General features: G+C 38.8%; 1 protein-coding gene across 4 annotated transcripts in view; it reads left to right on the top strand.

Moving 5' to 3' along the window:
* Positions 1-4,345: 4,345 nt before the first annotated feature.
* PALS1 (protein associated with LIN7 1, MAGUK p55 family member) overlaps positions 4,346-17,953 on the top strand; it is an 88,693-nt gene continuing 75,085 nt past the window's right edge. For 2 of the 4 annotated variants that reach the window (XM_080683997.1, XM_080683995.1), the window contains exons 1-2: positions 4,366-4,592; positions 12,202-12,379. The gene's annotated coding sequence lies outside the window, so the exon portion shown is untranslated. Of the gene's footprint in view, positions 4,593-12,201; positions 12,380-17,953 lie in introns of all 4 variants that reach the window. The other 2 variants (XM_080683996.1, XM_080683994.1) reach the window with 1 other exon arrangement.

Raw genomic sequence — 17,953 nt, 5'->3', positions numbered from 1 at the left:
ATGTGCTTTGCATGCATTCTCCATCTTCACAGTAATCTGAGGATATTGCTACTTTACTGTTTTACAGACAGATGCCAAAAGTGAAACTTAGCAAGGTTAAGTTGCTTATTCAAAGTCATACAGCTAAAATATATAGATTGAGGATCACAGTGGCTGCAATATTGAGAAAATATCAGTGCAAAAGAACCTCTTAGGGTGGTAGCAATGGGTGGGTGAGAAGTGCTTAGATTCTGGATGTGAAGGTAGAAATGAGAGGATTTCCCACTACTGTATTGGATCTACAGTAGAAAGAAAGCCTCACCAACTGGAATAATGAGATTACCATAGATTAAAATGAAGAAAACTAGATAAACATAAAAAGTTATGGCATGTTCAATTTTTAATAATCATTAGAAATTCAAATGGGGGTGTTGAGCTAATAGTTGAATATATGATTCTGGAGTTATGACGACAGAGGTTTAGGCAGAGACAAATTTAGAGTTGACAGTGTATAAAACCACCGAAACCAGACGCAATCACATAGGTAGTGAGTGATAAAGAACATGATAAGAACAAGTACAAAGAATTAATGTATATAGTGCCTGGCATGTTTTAAGCGCTTTATGTAAATAGATTCCTTTGGTCTTCACAACCACTAAAAGAGGTAGCTACTTCTATTATCATCAATTTATAGGTAAGGAAATTGAATCTTGGAGAAATTAAGTTAATTTTTTCTGATCAAACAGCTAGCAAGTGGTAGAACTGGGATTCAAACCCAGGCAGAGAAAGGTAAAATATGAAGTGTAGCCTGAGAGACTCCAACTTTTAGCCATCAGAGAGATAAGGAAGACGAAGACTGAGAAGGAGGTTCCAGTGTGTAGGCAGAGAAGCCAGAGCGGTCAGGAGCCCAGAGGACAAAATGGAGAAAATGCTCAATGGCATCAAATGCTTGCTGGCAGGTCAAGGAAGACAAGGACTGAACACTGACCTTGGCATTTAACAAAGTGGCTCTAACAGGTGACCCTGATAAAGGCTGTTTTGAAGCTGCAATGGGGTTAAATCTCAATCAGAGTGAATCCAAGACTGGACAGAAGAAGCATTAGAGTTCAACTCTCTGGATTTCAGCACAGATATTACCAGTCAGAGGTATTCACATGTGGATATGAATTAAAAGTGGTAGCTGAGATTTATTACATAAACAAAATAGAGATTTGATTGGGCGCTTAGTGAGGAAGAGATATGGGTAATTTTATTGCCCTATTTAGGAGAATAAACCTGATATTCTTTCTCTTAGATTCAGTCTTGGTCTTTCTCTTATTTGAAAAAATTTCCAAGCTCCAAATATACCTGCCCTCTCTCTCCCAAATAAAATGTCTCCTGTACCATATTTCATTTGATTACACATCCCAGTCTAGCACAAGGCCACCCAAGGGCACACAAAAAAGTGGGATAAATGGCTAACACACTAAATATTGAATATGCTACTCTGAAGTTATTGTTGACTACTTGCTGTTCCCATAATAAGCCCATGCTTTTCTCTGTGTTCTTCTCTCATTCAAATTGATAAAAAGTTTTATCTTTTTAAAAGGCATATACAGTATAAGATCTTGATTTTCCTATTATTGTGGGTCTTTCAATAGTGGTTTCTTTTCTTTCCCTGTCCTTCTCCCTCCTCATTAGATAACAAAGCTTCTCCTAGTACAAGACTTTACCATTTTTTGAGCCTTATTTTCATTTATTATATTTTATGTTTATGGACTTGTCTTATCTTCTCTTTCCCCACCTTACTTAATTCCTCCAGGACAGGGACTGTCCCATGTTTCAGTTCTCTACAGCATAGTATTTAGATGTAAGAAGTATTCGATATATATTTAATTAATGAGTGAATATTAAAGTAAACTGAGTTGAATGATACACACCTGTACTGAATAACACTGATGCTAAACAAACCAAAGACAGTGGGACTTCCCATTCCACATGGCAACAACTGTGTCCTTAGCTTAGGGACATAATCATTTTAGCTAGATTTATGAAAGTTTAAGAAGTACTATAAAGCATCAAAACAATAATAAATAAACACACTTAAATTAAAAAAATTCATGGCTTATTGGTTTGCTTTTTGTTCTTATGGTATTTAAAATTTTTAGATACTTGTGTAATAATGACTTGTTTCATAACTTCTCACATCTCAATCAGTGAGCATTCTTTTAATTTACATCATTTCTGATCATCTGGTTCATACAGTTAGTAGTGATTAGGCTACTAATTCAGTTATGAAAACTTTGGCTTTCACTAGTACATAGAGATGATAAAACTAAAGGGATGTAATAGCCTTAGTTAAGGATTTCACATATAACAGTGAATGGTAGAATCTTGAAAACTGAGATTTCAGACTTGTTGCAAATGGCTGAAATGCAATATGAATATATTTCCCTTAAGCCTTTAATATAATAAAATGGAACAACATTTTATTACATAAAACTGTAATAGAGGCTATTGGCAGATGCTGGGTTAAGCAGACGCCAAATGAGGAAGGAGGAGAGGTATTTCCTATGGTTACTCTCCACCATACACTTGTTTTTACAGTTTGGCTTTCACTATTCACCCGAAAAACTTAGTTACAAATTTGCCAGGGTGACTCTGTGAGTGAATCTGCCTTGTGACAAAGACGAACAACTCTTCTGATGGGGTTTTAAAGCACAGATTACCCATTTCATTCTATTTTGGGATGAAATTATATTTTAACTCCCTATGCTATCCATGTTAGATTCCACATGCAGAGGCTATCAGAATCTTAAAGCTAGGGAAAATACGTTAACCTGTTATATTATGGATGAGAAAATTTAGGGAAGTAAACTTAGGAATAGTTTAGAAAACGTTTCACGTTCTGAAGTCACAGAACTAGTTAGCATCAAAGTCAAATCCAATTACTTTACCTTCAGTTTCTATATCTTTCACTTTTCCCTCTTCCTCCTCCTCCTCCTTTTTTTTTTTTTTTTTTTTTTACACAAGGCCAAGTAATTTGGGATTCTGGGCATAGCTTTATTCACCAGAAAATAAACTTATTTGCCATAGGATCTACCCTCTTTTAAAATGGAAATATCTTTGGGAAGTAAAAATGATGACTAAGATTCGTATAGCACTTGACCAAGGAATTTCCACATATTTTGAGAACATTGGCTGCTATCTCGCACAGATAGTGACCATCGGTTTACTAGGGTGCGGTCCTGTGACCGAGGAGTCCAAGCAGCCAGGGAAGCAAGCCTAGGGAGCCGGCGAGTTCGTGCGGGTAGGGGTGTTAGGCACAACTGCTTGGAGCCAGGCAATTGGAATGTACCGGCGATGAGAGACTCCTTTTTAAAGAATTCTTTAAACAGCTAGATCAGTGGTTCCCAACGGGAGATGATTTTTGGCGTCCAGGGGATCTTGGGCAATGTCTAGTGACGTGTTTGATAGTCATAATGGGGTAGTGGTCTGCTGGCATCGGGTAGAGAGCAGGGATGCTGCTGCACATCCTACAATGCACAGGACCCTCCCCCCCCCCCCCACCCCAAAGAATGATGTGGCCCTAATGTCAGTAGCCCTCAGGTGAGAAATCCTGAGCTCGAGAAGAAAAATTCACTGAGGAGCTAGAGGAGGCTTCTTGAATTGTTATTTTATGCATTTTAGAACTTAGAAAATAGGACGGACGGACACACACACACGACACTCCCCCCCTCACCCCCCTCGCCCAACAGTTTCTAGGAAATCCTGGAGACTGTTTATCTGGATTTCCTTGCACTGAATGTGGGTTGTCCCAGATAACTCTAAACCCATTTACTCGAGTTTTGTGGAACAGCTGTGGCCCTTGGCATTCTTTCTTTCTGGTTTTCAGAACTCGATCCCAGCTGGTAGTTTTTTGGAGTCTTCTGCAGTGGCAGAGAGTTCTTCTGTGGGACACTACCTGTAAGTATGTCATGGTTTTTGTTTGTTTTGTTGTTTTAAACAAATGCTAATATTGTGTGACGTGTTTCATAGGACATGACAAGTGGCCTCATGGGGAATCAGATTTTCTTCAGGAGCAGACAGTCACCCACCGGCTCCCGACAGTGCCTCAGGGAAACCTCGTGTCCACACACAACCTAGCCCAGAGGCTCAACGCCAAAGCAGTTTCCTACGCCGCGAGCCCGGAGCTGTTCGCCTTTTATACTTCGAGGCGCGCAAGTGCGCGCGACCCGCCGCTCGGAGCTGCAGAGCTGACCAATGAGCGGGCCCTCTCTCCGCGCCGGGTCGGGATTGGGCGATGAGCGCCAGCCTCTCTGCTTTGCAGCGGGCGGGGCGCGCCCAGGAGGAACTGGGATAGGCGCGCCCGCTACGCCGGGTCCGGGAGCGCGTGCGCGGTCTCGCGGCGGCCGCGGGGGCGGGTCTCGCGCGGTCTTGAGGCGGAGTCGCTGGCGGTGGAGACGGCGGCGGCTGGCGGCGGGGGCGGAGGCGGGGACTAAGAATTGTGAGGTGGGGAATCGGGAGTTTCTGGATTCTTTATCCGGTATCTTAAGTGCCGCTGGAGAGCTGTGGTTTCTGCAGTATTTAGGGGCGGCTGCGGCAACAGGACCGACGGCCGCAGTGGCGCAGAGGTAAGAAACGGACGGCGGCGGCTCGGTGGGGAGGTCATAATCAACAGGTCCCCCCGGCGCGCGGCGGGGAAGGGGCGCCGGGCTTGTCCCCTCCCCCACACGCCGGGTGCTGGGCCCTGGGGGGACCCGCGGCTGCTCTACTGGCTGCCCCACGCAGCGGGATCCGCAGACCGTCGCCGAGGGCGTGAGCCCAACCTTTGTCCCTTGGTGGAACGCTGCCTTGCTGCACCCAGTCCCTCGGTCCAGACGAGGGACCCACCTTGGCAGGGCTCCCACGCGCCCGGCCCGAATTGCAGGGGGCGCGGCTGGGAGTCGCGGGTCCTCTGCACCCCGTCCCCTAGTTCGGGACTCCCTCTGGGCCGGGTCGGGGAGATCGACCCGGCGAGCACTTTCCTTTAGAAGACGGAATGCAGTCAGCGTTCCTCCGCCTGACTCAGCTCCTGGTATTCAGCTGCTCGTTACGTTCTTTAAACAAATAAACAAACAGTTCCTTCCTTGTGACCACTTGTAAAGAAAATCCTACTCTCATAAATAGTTTCCGATAATTTACTCTAAATTTGCTAGGTGAACTTTGAAGCCTGTAAATTGTTGTAAGCTGCTGCATATAATCAAAGGCGTTTAAAACAATCTTTAGTGCAAATTATATAACTTCCTAATAATAACTCACCTTGTGTTTAGTTGATTGACATACAGTAATATGTACGGAATTTAGGTTTCGGTCGAAAGGTGTGTTTTTTTGGCAGCGCTAAAATTAAAATCTGATAGCTAGGAGGTTTTTACAAGGATGTAGTGTATGTTTTGTCTCCGTAATCGTTTAGAATTGTAAGAATTTTGATATGGAAACTCTGTAGAACAAGAATTTTAAAATGTTGGTTTTACTGACAAGGTGAAACGTTAATATTTCTGCTTTTTTTAAAAAAAGTTATGTCATGTTTTAATGATTGTATTCTAATTATGCTTTTGGATTATGCCAGAAGTTAATAACCTATTAAATTCTGCAATAGTAACAAATGACATGTTGGTTATTGGTGTCTTTGAAGCGTAAGTATTGGTGGTAATGAAATGGTTAAATAACATTTTTTTGGATTATGAAGTACTGATTTTTTTTATTAGATCCCTGTGGACCTGGCATATTACAAGTTTTTAAAGGCTCTTTATTGTAGCAGGCTGAAGCTATAAAATTATAATGTAAGGTCTTTATAGGTGAAACAGGCAAAAATACAAAAAACAATTCATGTTATCTCTATGTTTTTGTGTGTGTCTTTTATCCTCGCCTGAGGATATTTTTGTCCATTGCCTTTTTAAAAAAATATATTATTTATTGACTTTAGAAAGACAGGGAGAGGAAGAGATAGAAACATCAATGATGAGAGTCATTGATTGGCTGCCTCCTGCATGCCCCCTACTGGGGATGGAGCCGGCAACCTGGGCACATGCCCTGACCAGAAATCAAACCGTGACCTCGGTAGGAAGGGAAGGAGAGAGTGAGAAACATCATGTGAGAGAGACACATGCAGGTGCCCAGATGGGGAGATGGGGGAGAGTCAGGGAGCAAACCCGCAAGCCAGGTAGTGCCTTTGACTGGGAATCGAGGAATCGAACCCTCAACTCTCCCTTCAGTTCGAGGGCTGCACTCTAACCCGCGGCCCACACCGGCGAGGGCTATCTTTATGTTTTAAAAAAGCAAGTGAATCTTACCATGTACTTGAATGATTTTTGGCTAGACAGACCTGAACTTGACAAGTAAAGATGGGCTCAATAATATTAACTTGTTTTAGAATGTTGAAATGAGAGAGAATATATGTTTTACCTGATGGCGAGATGTTTATGTTCTTTCTGAATTTGTGATCTTGATTAAAAAGTGCATCAAAAATATACCAAGAAATTTGGTCCATTTTATGTATCAGTATACAAAGATGTCCTATTTCTCTGATAGTTTCTGATTTCATGATGTCTGGGAAAAATAGTTTCTCTACATAGGGGCTTTATATTATAATTTTTTATTATGTACTTAATGAATCATAGAATTATTGAGTTGGAAATATTCTTAATGGTTATATAGCCTTGCTTTAATTTTCCAGGAAAAGTGAGGTTATGTAACAAGTAGTCCATAGTCTGACTGCTAGTTAGTGACAAAGTTGGAACTAAATGCTAAATGCTTGTCTCCACATTCCAAGTATGATGTTCTTTTCAATATATACTATTATTAAATAAAAAAACACACAAATAAGTTACCCTTCTCAAAATCACATTTGTAGCCATCAGGGTTGATTCTTTTCCTTATGCATTTTTTTCCTTTCCTTTTTTAAATAACCACTAGCCACAATTAATTCATTTCCCTACTGAAGGGTTGTTTTCAGTTTTTTAGTATTTCAAACAATGTTCAATGAATATCTTTGTGCATGTCTGCTTGAGCACATGTATGAAGATTTTCCTAGAATGTATACATATCTGTAAGTGGAATTGCTAGGCCATCGGTTGATGTGCATTTTCAATATAGATGCAGCCAAATTATCCTCCTAAATTGTAATAATTGCCCACACTTGGAATTGTCAGATTGGCATTGCCAGATTTTTAAAATTTTCTGTCACTCTTATTCGTGAAAAATTATGTATTTGTATCTTTCTTTCAGAAAGACTTTAACTTTATTTTTAATTTACATGAAATGAAATTAACTCTTTCCATTTTACAGTTGTTTAGGCAATTGCATAAAGCTGTGCAACTACCAAAATCAAGATACAGAATAGTTTCAGCACCCCAAATTCCTTTGAGCTACTCTTTTATAATGAACCCTTCATCCACCCTAAACCCCTGGTAACTAATGATGTTTGTCTTTTCTAAAATATATAAATGAAATACTTTGAGTCTGGTTTCTTTCATTTAGCATAATACACTTGTGTTCACTCATGCTGTTGAGTGTATCAGCAGTTTTTCTTCGGCTTTATTGCTGAAAATAGTATTACATTTTATGAATGTACCACACTTTGTTTACCCATCCACCGGGTGAAGCACATTTGAGTTATTTTCAGGGTTTTTCTTACGTGTTTTTTACTGTGAATAAAACTTCTGTGAATCTTTACAAATAGGTTTTTGTGTGAACATGTCTTCATTGCTCTTGGATAAGCACCTGGAAGTGGAATTGCTGGGTCAGATGATAAGTGTATGTTTAACTTTATTAAAACTGTCTGTTATAGGCAGAATTAATGTCCCACAAGTATATCCTAATCTCTGGAACCTGTGAATAAATTAGGTTGCATGGCAAAGATGAATTAAAGTTGCAGGTGGAATTAAAATTGCTAATCAACTGACTTTAAAATATTGAGATTATCCTGGATTATCCAGGTGGGCCTAAGTATCACAAAAGACCTTAAAGGAAGAGAGAGAAGCAGTAGAGTCAGATAACAAGCTGTAACAAGGAAAGCAGAGCCAGGGAGATAGAGTTCTTGGTTTTGAGGATGGAGGAGGGGGGCCGTAAGCTAAGGAATGTAGAGATCTGTAGAAACTGGAAAAAGCTAGGAAATGGAATAACCTGTAGACCCCCAAAAAAGAATGCAGCTTGATTTTATTAGTCCAGGAAGTCCTGAGTCAGACTTTTAATCTACAGAAATGTAAAATAATAAATTTGTGTTGTGTTAAGCCATTGAGTTTCTGGTAATTCGTTACAGCAGCATAGCAAACTATATGCTGTAAAACTGTTTTCCAAGGAGGCTGAACCAGTTTGTGTTTTCCTCAGCAATGTTTGAGTGTTTGTTACTTTACATCCTCATCAGCACTTGGTATGGTAAATCTTTTTAACTTTAGTCATTCTAGTATGTATGTATCCAGTATCTCATTGTGGTTTTTATTTGCATTTTTCTCATGACTAATGATAATGAGCATCTTTTCATGTATATGGTGCCCTCTGTATACAGTGGAATTGGTTCTTGAACTTAAATCATTCTAAAAGACTCTGTGATTTGTTCAAAATTCGAATCATTTTTCCCATTAGAAATAATGTAAATTGAATTAATTTGTTCCAAACCCCCTAATGATTTCCTGTTTTAGCCTTTCTCAGTTGCCTGTATGGTTGTTTCAAGAGCACTTTCACACCCTTCGCAACATCAGCACTCTTGATGGCCTCTTCATGGTTTTAAAATTGTGCTAGTTGTGGATTTCACCCAGCCATACTCAGCCAAATGAGACATGCGAACAACTCTATCATACTTCGCAGTTACTTCTTTTTTAAGCTCTACATTGTTCTCTCAACTTTCCTTTTCACTTTGCTGCTATCACTAACCTTAGGACCCATAGTGACTTACTGTATGTATTTAATAATAGCAAAAAAAAAAAAAAAAAAAAAAAATCCTGCAAAAGTATTCACAGCACAATTTCCTGAGATGTTAACAACAGGTTTAGTAGTAAACTGACTCATGCCTTCACATTCTCTCCTTTGCTGCCTGAGATGCGTCACTGATCATACGGGTATCAGCCCGAAAGTGTTGTCCGGTCGAAAACCAAAGTTTTGTTTGACAACCGAGCCATTTTTTCCATGAACAACTTGGTTGCGAATCGAATTGTTTGAGATGGGAGATGTTCGAGAACCCAAGGTTTGACTGTATCTTCTTTGTTGAAGTGTCCAAGTATTTTGCTCATTTTAAAATTTGATTTTCTTATTGTCACGTTTTGAGAGTTCTGTATATTCCTTTGTTAGCTATGTGATTTGCAAAGATTTTCTCCCATTGTGTGTCTTGCCTTTCCCATTCTCTTAACAATGTCTTTTGAAGTACAGAAGTTTTACATTTTGGTGAAGTCCAAAGTATCAGTATTTTATTTTATGGATCTCACTTTTGGTGTTGTATCTGTGAACTCTGCCTAACCCAAGGTTACAAAGATTTTCTCCTATGTTTTCTTCTACATGTTTTATATTTTATATTTAGATCTATGTTTATTTTCTGTTTTGAGTAAATTTTTGTATGGAGAGAGGTTTGGGTTGACCATTTGTTGAAAAGACTGTTCTGTCTTCATTGAATTGCCTTTGTCTTTGGTAAAAAATCATTTGACTATATTTGTTTAGGTCTGTTCTAGAGGCTTATTTTCCATTGGTCTATTTGTTTATCCTTTGACAATATCACAATGTCTTGATTACTAGAGCTTTAAAATCTTGAAATCAGGTCATGTGAGTTCTCTAACTTTATTCTTTTACAAGATTGTTTTAACGTTATTTTACCTTTCCATATACATTTTAGAATCTCCTTGTTGATATCCACAAAAAAATCTGCTAGGATTTCATTTGGGTTTGTGTTTAATCTATAGTTCAATTTGCGGACAGTTGACATGTTAACAAAATTGAGATTTCCAATCTGTAAACATGGTGTTCACTCCATTTACTTAGGTCTTTGATTTCTTTTATAAGTGCTTTTTAGTTTTCAGTGTGTAAATCCTGCAAATATTTTATTAGATCTATACCTAAGTTTTCAATTTTTTTGGTCTTGTTGTAAATGGTCAACATTTTAAAAGACTTGGGCTTCCAATTGATCATGACAAGATATAGAAATACAATTGTGTGTGTTTTATATTGATTTTGTATCCTGAGTTTTTACTAAACTCATCTATTCTGTGAGGTTGTGTTTTTTTTGTTGTGTTGTTTTTTTTTTAGATTTCTTGGGATTTTCAAAGTAGAGAGTCTTGTAATCGATGATTAGAAACATGTTTATTTCTTTCTAGTCTATATGCCTCTTCTTTTTCTTTTTAATTCTTTATTGGTTAACGAATTACATAAGTCTCCTTTTTCCCCCATTGACCTCTCCCTGACTGCCCCCACCCCCCAGCACATGCCCTCATCCGGCCCTGCCTGTGTCCATTGGTTATGCTCATATGCATGCATACAAGTCCTTTTGTTGATCTCTTTCCCCCTCACCCCCGCCTTCCCTCATACGTTAGACAGTCTGTTCAATGCTTCTATGATTCTGGTTCTATTTTTTGTTCAGTTTATGTTGTTCATTATATTCCACAAATGAGGGAGATCATGTAATATTTATCTTTCTCTGACTGGCTTATTTCACTTAGCATAATGTTCTCCAGTTCCTTCTTTTTTACAGCAGCATAATATTCCATTGTGTAGATGTACCACAGTTTTCCAATCCACTCATCTGCTGATGGGCACTTAGGCTGTTTCCAAATCTTAGCTATTGTAAATTGTGCAGCTATGAACAAAGGGGTGCCTATATCCTTTCTGATTGGTGTTTCTGTTTTCCTGGGATATATTCCTAGAAGTGGGAATACTGGGTCAAATGGTAGTTCCATTTTCAATTTTTTGACAAAACACCATACTGTTTTCCACAGTGGCTGCACCAGTCTGCATTCCCACCAGCAGTGCAAGAGGGTTCCTTTTTCTCCACAACCTCTCCAGCACTTGCCGTTTGTTGATTTGTTGATAGCCATTCTGACAGGTGTGAGATGGTACCTCATTGTTATTTTGATTTGCATCTCTCAGATGATTAGTGACTTTGAGCATGTTTTCATATGTCTCTTGGCCTTAGAAGGCCTTTTCTTTTTCTTGACATTGCACTGGCTAGGACTTCAAGTGAGATATTGAATAGGAATGGTGAAAGGTAACATTGTTGCCTTGTTCACAGTTTTAAAGGGAAAGCATTCAGTCGTCTTTCATCTTTAAAACTAGAGGCCCAGTGCATGAAAATTCATGCACTGGAGTTGGGGGTCCTTCAGCCCAGCCTGCCCCCTCTCGCAGTCCAGGAGCCCTCAGGGGTGGGAGGTGACCCAGTGATCAGGGAAAGGCGACGCCCCCATCATACCTCTGCTGCTGCCACTGCTGGCAGCACAAGCCTCGGCTGGCTCTGGTTATCTGAGCCTTGGGCGGCCCTGGGCAGCTGCGCAGCTGCCATCTGAGGCTTGCCTGCGCCTTGGGCCAGCACTGGGGTGCTGAGGGGGCTGGGGGACTCCGGAGGCAGGCGTGTGGAGCAGCCAGACCCGCCTGGGGGTGGGCCCAGCTGCGCGCCTGCTGCCTTGGCAGGGCTGAGGAGACTGGGCACCGCCATCTTGTGGCTGTGGGCGCCGCCATCTTTGAGGGCGTGGCAGTCAATTAGCATATTCCCTCCTTATTGGCTGTGGGCGCCACCATCTTTGTTAGGGTGTGACGGTCAACTAGCATATTCCTTCTTTATTAGATAGGATGTTAGCTGTAAGGTTGTTTTGTAGATTCTCTAAATCAGGTTAAGGAAGTTTCCTTTTATTCTGAGGTTGCTGAATGGATGTTGAATTTTGTCAAATGCCTTTTTGCATCTGTTGAGGTGATCATGTAGATTTTTGTTTAATCTGTTAATATGGTGAGTTACATTAAGTAATTTTCAAATATTGAACCAGCCTTGCATGATTCTGGGAATAACTCCAGAGTTGTTTCAAACACAAATCATTTTGGATTATTTTCCTTTGACTAATACATATTAAAATTTATTCTTAAAAACAAAGAAGGAAACCAAATACAAGATTTTGTGAGCTAAAGTGTTTATAAAGTCAAAGGAATCAAGATATTTATTAACACTTGCATAAATTTTACATGTTGGTAGGAGTTAAGTGTTCTTTTTTTAAAATATATTTTAATTGATTTTTACAGAGAAGAAGGGAGAGGGATAGAGAGTCAGAAACATCGATGAGAGAAACATCGATCAGCTGCCTCCTGCACACTGCCTACTGGGGATGTGCCCACATCCAAGGTACATGCCCTTGACCGGAATCGAACCTGGGACCCTTCAGTCCACAGGCCGACACTCTATCCACCCAAACGGGTCAGGGTGAGTTAAGTGTTCTTGATCTATGCTGGAGTTTGTGGGCTATACTTTCACCACTGGAGGACTCTTGTTTAAAATTACTAAATGAAGAAAGAAAATGTCATTTGTATCACTATAATCATGCAGTCCTTATGTTGGGTTAATTTAGACAAGTTGTTTAAATGTATTTGGATAGTGAAGTATATTTTGAATGAAGAATATTTTACTTGGAATAATAATGGGAATTTAAAAAGTAACAACAAAAAACATGCTTCTTTCTCACACCAGAAAATCTACTATAGACCCTTGAGTAATCAGATAAATGTTTGGCTCAGTAAGAGTAGAATGAATTCAGTGAATGTATTAAATAAAAAATGTGTGAAATGAAATATGAAATAAAATACGTGTAAGAAAAAGCCAGGGTCTGTTTTGTTATGAAGATGTTCCTTCATGAAAAATGTGGATGCAGCCCTAGCTGGCATGGTTCAGTGATTCATTGGCTCCAGCACCAAAGGGTCTCAGGTTGGATTCCCAGTCAAGGGTACATCCCTTGGTTGCAGGTTTGAACCCTGGCCCCAGTCAGGGCATGTGCTGGATGTTTTTCTCTCTCTGCTTCTTTCTCTCTCTCCCCTCCCTCATCCCCACATCTCTTAAAAAAATGGAAAAAATATCCTCAGGTGAGGATTAACAACAACAAAAATGTGAATGCATTGTAAAAAGATGCATGCTAACTAAATATATTTAATATTTTTGAATTGTGAGGTTTTTCCTACATTGATTCAGACTACTGAAAACAGTGTAATTAAAAAGAATAAGGGTTTATTGCCCTGGCCAGATAGCTCAGTTGGTTGGAATGTCATCCAGATATGCCAAAGTTGCAGGTTCAATCCCCCGTTTGGGGCACATACAAGAATCAAACAATCCATCAATAAGTGGAACAACAAATTGATGTTTTTCTCTCTCCCCTCTCTCTCTCTCTTTCAAATCAGTAAATAAAAATTTTAAAAAGAAGGATTCATAATCAAGCTGTTTAATTTTATCATTTTTATAAATTTGAACTTATGTGATTTAGCCTTTATAAATTCAAGTAATTTGGCCTTTTGTCTCATATAATTTAAAAGTTCCTTCTTAGGCTAATACTATCCTCAAATACCCTAAACATTGAAATTTTGAGGCCTCTGAGGTTGTTGGCATTTTTGATCCTTTAAGGCAGAAGGTTGACAGCTGTTAATAAAGGCCAGATAGTAAATATTTTAAGCTTTTCAGGCCATATCATTTAGGTTGCAAGTGCTGCACTCTGCAGTTACAATGCAAAGTGCAAACAAATGAATGTGACTATGTTCAATAAAACTTTATTTATAGTAACAGGGTTTGCTTGATTTGCTCTGTGGGCTTAGGTTGCCTAATTTTGTTTTAGGCAAAAAGTCAAGCAGGAGAAATGAAGATAATTGTAGTAATGTAGTTATAGGTTTGCTGAGTTGGGAAGTTACTTCTTTAGCCAAGCCTTCAATTTAGGTCATCTATAACATGTAGCCACCTCGGAAAATGATTGAAAAGGTTAAAATAAAGTAAGAAAGGCACTGAGCAAAATAATCTGACACATCGTAGATACTTAATAAGTACTGGTATTTGCTTTCTCATCCCCTCCCCCTCGTGTTTTATGGCAAATTGACAAATTGACGGATGTAAAATAATTAAGGAGATTCATTCAGATTTTTGACAATTTTTAGTATATCTAGTTATTCCAAATATTAGAAATTATAACTGTTTATATTTATAGCTGAATTGTCTTGAATTATGGTTACCTTAACTGCTTCCTTCACAATAGTCAAACTTTACATAAAAATACTGAGGGCCCTGGCCAGGTAGCTCAGTTGGCTGGAGCATTGTGCAGATACAGCAAGGTTGCAGGTTCAATACCCAGTCAAGGTATATACAAGAATCAGCCAGTGGATGTATAAATAAGTGGAACAACAAATTGATCTCTCCCTCTTTCCCTTCTCTTTCTATCTCTAAAAAAAAAATTTAAAAAAATCAATCAAAATTTTTTTAAAAAACAGAATTTGTTTCATATATTGAATGTTTTCATTTGTCATGGAAAATATTTGATGATGACACTTAAAATGTATTAACAATACTTTGATGTGACCTAACAAGTAGGCTTTCTATATTTTGCTTGTGTGCTTCACAAGTGTATTTAAGACTTCATTCATTTAAAATAGTTGACTGCCTTCTATGAATACACCAAAGTGCTGTGCTAGGATTTGGTTGCACTTAAAGAATACCCAAATATGTGTAATCATTTTTGTGTAATGTTTGGGATATAAGTGAGGCTTCAGAAAGTTGTTTTTCTTCCTTTCTGAATTTCTCTTAAGCTAGAACTTGATTTGAGATTTTTTAATTTTTTTATTACTATTTTTAAAATACATTTTTTAAATTGATTTCAGAGAGGAAGGGAGAGGGAGAGAGAGATAGAAACATCAGTGATGAGCGGAGACCATTCATCGGCCGCCTCCCACACACCCCGCTCTGGGTCCACAACCCAGGCATTTGCCCTGACTGGGAATCGACCATGGCCTCCTGGTTCATAGGTTGATGTTCAACCACTGAGCCACACCAGCTGGGCTGATTTGAGATTTTTAACTCTTCTCTCCAAAAACAATCTGTACTCTTTCACAGATCAGAGGCAGGGGTTGCAATAAACTGCATTATATTTTAATAAATATATTTTAATAGAGCATGTGATTATCAATACTTTGATTAAGCAATTTTACAGAAATTGTGTGAATTAGTTATCATAGACTGAATCAGTAATGAATAACTGTAATTGTATGCTGAGGTAAAGTTTTTTTTATCTCTGAAATAATAGTGAAAATCAGTGTGGGGCGGGGGGACAATTTTTGTTGCCCTGCTTATAAACAGCTTACATATGTAGTGAGATCAAGTTCTCAGTGTTATCAGTTTCTCTCACTTTTCAAACATTACTCTAGGGCCGTGGTCGGCAAACTGCGGCACGCGAGCCACATGCGGCTCTTTGGCCCCTTGAGTGTGGCTCTTCCACAAAATACCATGGCCTGGGCGAGTCTGTTTTGAAGAAGTGGTGTTAGAAGAAGTTTAAGTTTAAAAAATTTGGCTCTCAAAAGAAATTTCAATCGTTGTACTGTTGATATTTGGCTCTGTTGACTAATGAGTTTGCCAACCACTGCTCTAGGTTGTTTTTTCACTACATTGCTTTTAGTATACATTTTTAATTAGGCTTAAAAAGTGACATAAATTAAACCCTAGCTGGTTTGGCTCAGTGGATAGAGTGTCAGCTGTGGACTGAAGAGTTCCGGGTTCGATTCCAGTCAAGGATATATGCCTGGGTTGCTGGCTTAGTCCCCAGTGGGGGGTGAGGCAGCCAATCGATGATTCTCTCTCATCATTGATGTTTCTACCTTTTCCTTTCCCTTTCTCTCTGAAATAAATAAAAATATACTTTTTAAAAAGTGACATAATTTGTAGAGTTGAGTTGCATTGCAAGTGATTGAAAATCTTATGTTCAAATAAGCCATTTGTTTAATTTTACTGACGTCAATGTGCTTGTATTAATATTTTGATTACCTTTTTCCCTTTTGTGTAATCTGTTTTGGGTCTTATATTCTTTCCCATTTATACAAGTTTCCTTAGGATGTTCTTTCTCTACAGGTAACTGTAGCATTTTCTGTAGTTGTAGTACAGCACTTATCAAATAGCATTACAGTTGTATAGGGGTTTTGTTTGTTTGCTTGTTTACTTACCTAATTTCCATACTAAATTTTAAGTTTCTTTTTCTTGCCAGTGACTATCCAGGTTTCTGTACCAAGTGGATTCTTACACTATTGAATGAAAGTATCATTTAGTAACCTTTTTAACTATAGGATTTGTAATACAGTAGTTCCCTCTTATCCGCGGTTTCACTTTACATGGTTTCAGTTACCTGTGGTCAACTGTGGTTTGAAAATATTAAATGGAAAATTTCAGAAATAAACAATTCACAAGTTTTAAATCATACATCATTCTGAGTAGCATGGTTCTCTCCCTTTCCTGTCCCCCCCCCACCACCAATGTGAATTATTCCTTTGTCCAATGTATTCACACTGTATATGCTACCTGCCCAGATCAACTGTGCTTGTGTTCAAGCAACCCTTATTTTACTTAATAATAGCCCTAACGTGCAAGAATAATGATGCTGGCAATTCAGATAAGCCAAAGAGAAACCGTAAAGTGCTTCCTTTAAGTGAAAAGGTGAATATAGTAGAGTAAGATATTTTGAAAGAGACCATATTCACATAATTTTATTACAGTACTAGGGGCCTGATGCACGAAATTCATGCAAGAGTAGGTCTTCCTTCCCCCGGCTACCGGCACCAGCTTCCCTCTGGTACCCGGGACCCAGGCTTCCCTCACAGCCCTGGCTTCGTCCTGAAGGTCGTCTGGAAGGACGTCCGGTCTAATTAGCATGTTATGCTTTTATTATTATGATGTTGTTATAACTATCTTATTTTATTATTGGTTTTGTTAATCTCTTACTGCACCTAATTACTAAATTAACCTTTATCATAGGTGTGTATGTATAGGGTGGAAAAACAGTATTTATAGAGTTGGCTGCTATCTACGGTTTCAGGCATCTCATCCACTGGGGGTCTTAGAACATATCCCCAATGGATAAGGGGGATGTGCTGTTCAGTAATCTTTAAGATTGATCTTTTGTTCCTATTTCTTGTTGCATAGTAACCCGCTTGTTCTTCTGCCTTCTAACACTACCTGGTCAAAATTAGAACATGGCTCATACCCTCAGTCAGCAGTACTACAGTACTAAAAGTTCAATGGATTCTAAACTCAGTGACATTTGTAACCTCATCAGTCTTCTTCTCAGTTTCTTGTTTCCTGTTCTGATGACACAACCCTACTTCTGGTCCTGAAAATACTCTAATTTATAGATAACAATAGATACGAAAATTTACTAATTTTGTTTAATGTTCTTGTTCTAATAACTATGAAATGGTTACTTGATATTTCTTCAACGATGAGGCAAACTATTCTTTTTTATGGCCAGTTGTTGAATTGCATACCAGTGAGGTAATCATCTACTAATTTGCTGACCTTTGAAGCATATTTTTTTCTCTAGTAAGCTGTAAATCACTGAGGGAGGTCAAAAGTTGGAATCTCTTACACATTTTTAGAGACCTGAAACTTGTGACAAGTGATTGACTAAAGGATTGACACTTAAGATTAAAGGGGATAGAGGAAAATGTATGTGGAATAGGCATAAAAATAGGCATCTGTAAAGCAAAGCAATAGCTATGTGAGTTTGTAATTAGGATTCTATGAGGGTTGTCATTGTGAGTTATTAACATGATGAAAGAATGGATGCAATCAAAATTATGACAAGGCTCTGGAACTTCTACCACAGGAAAGGCTCACAGGCAGCAGTTTTGTTTACTGTATTTAAAGTGTAGGTGGTTCCTTTTGGAATTTCTCTTACAATTAATGCCCTTATTCCTTTAGTAAACTGGTTTCCTCTAATTTTTAAATTAAAGATGGAACATAATTATTTTTGTGTGGTAGAGGCAGTCC

This window comes from Plecotus auritus, assembly GCF_963455305.1.
Source record: "Plecotus auritus genome assembly, chromosome: 1".
NCBI classification, from domain to species: Eukaryota; Metazoa; Chordata; class Mammalia; order Chiroptera; family Vespertilionidae; genus Plecotus; species Plecotus auritus.
This window is presented reverse-complemented; position numbering and strand designations above follow the sequence as displayed.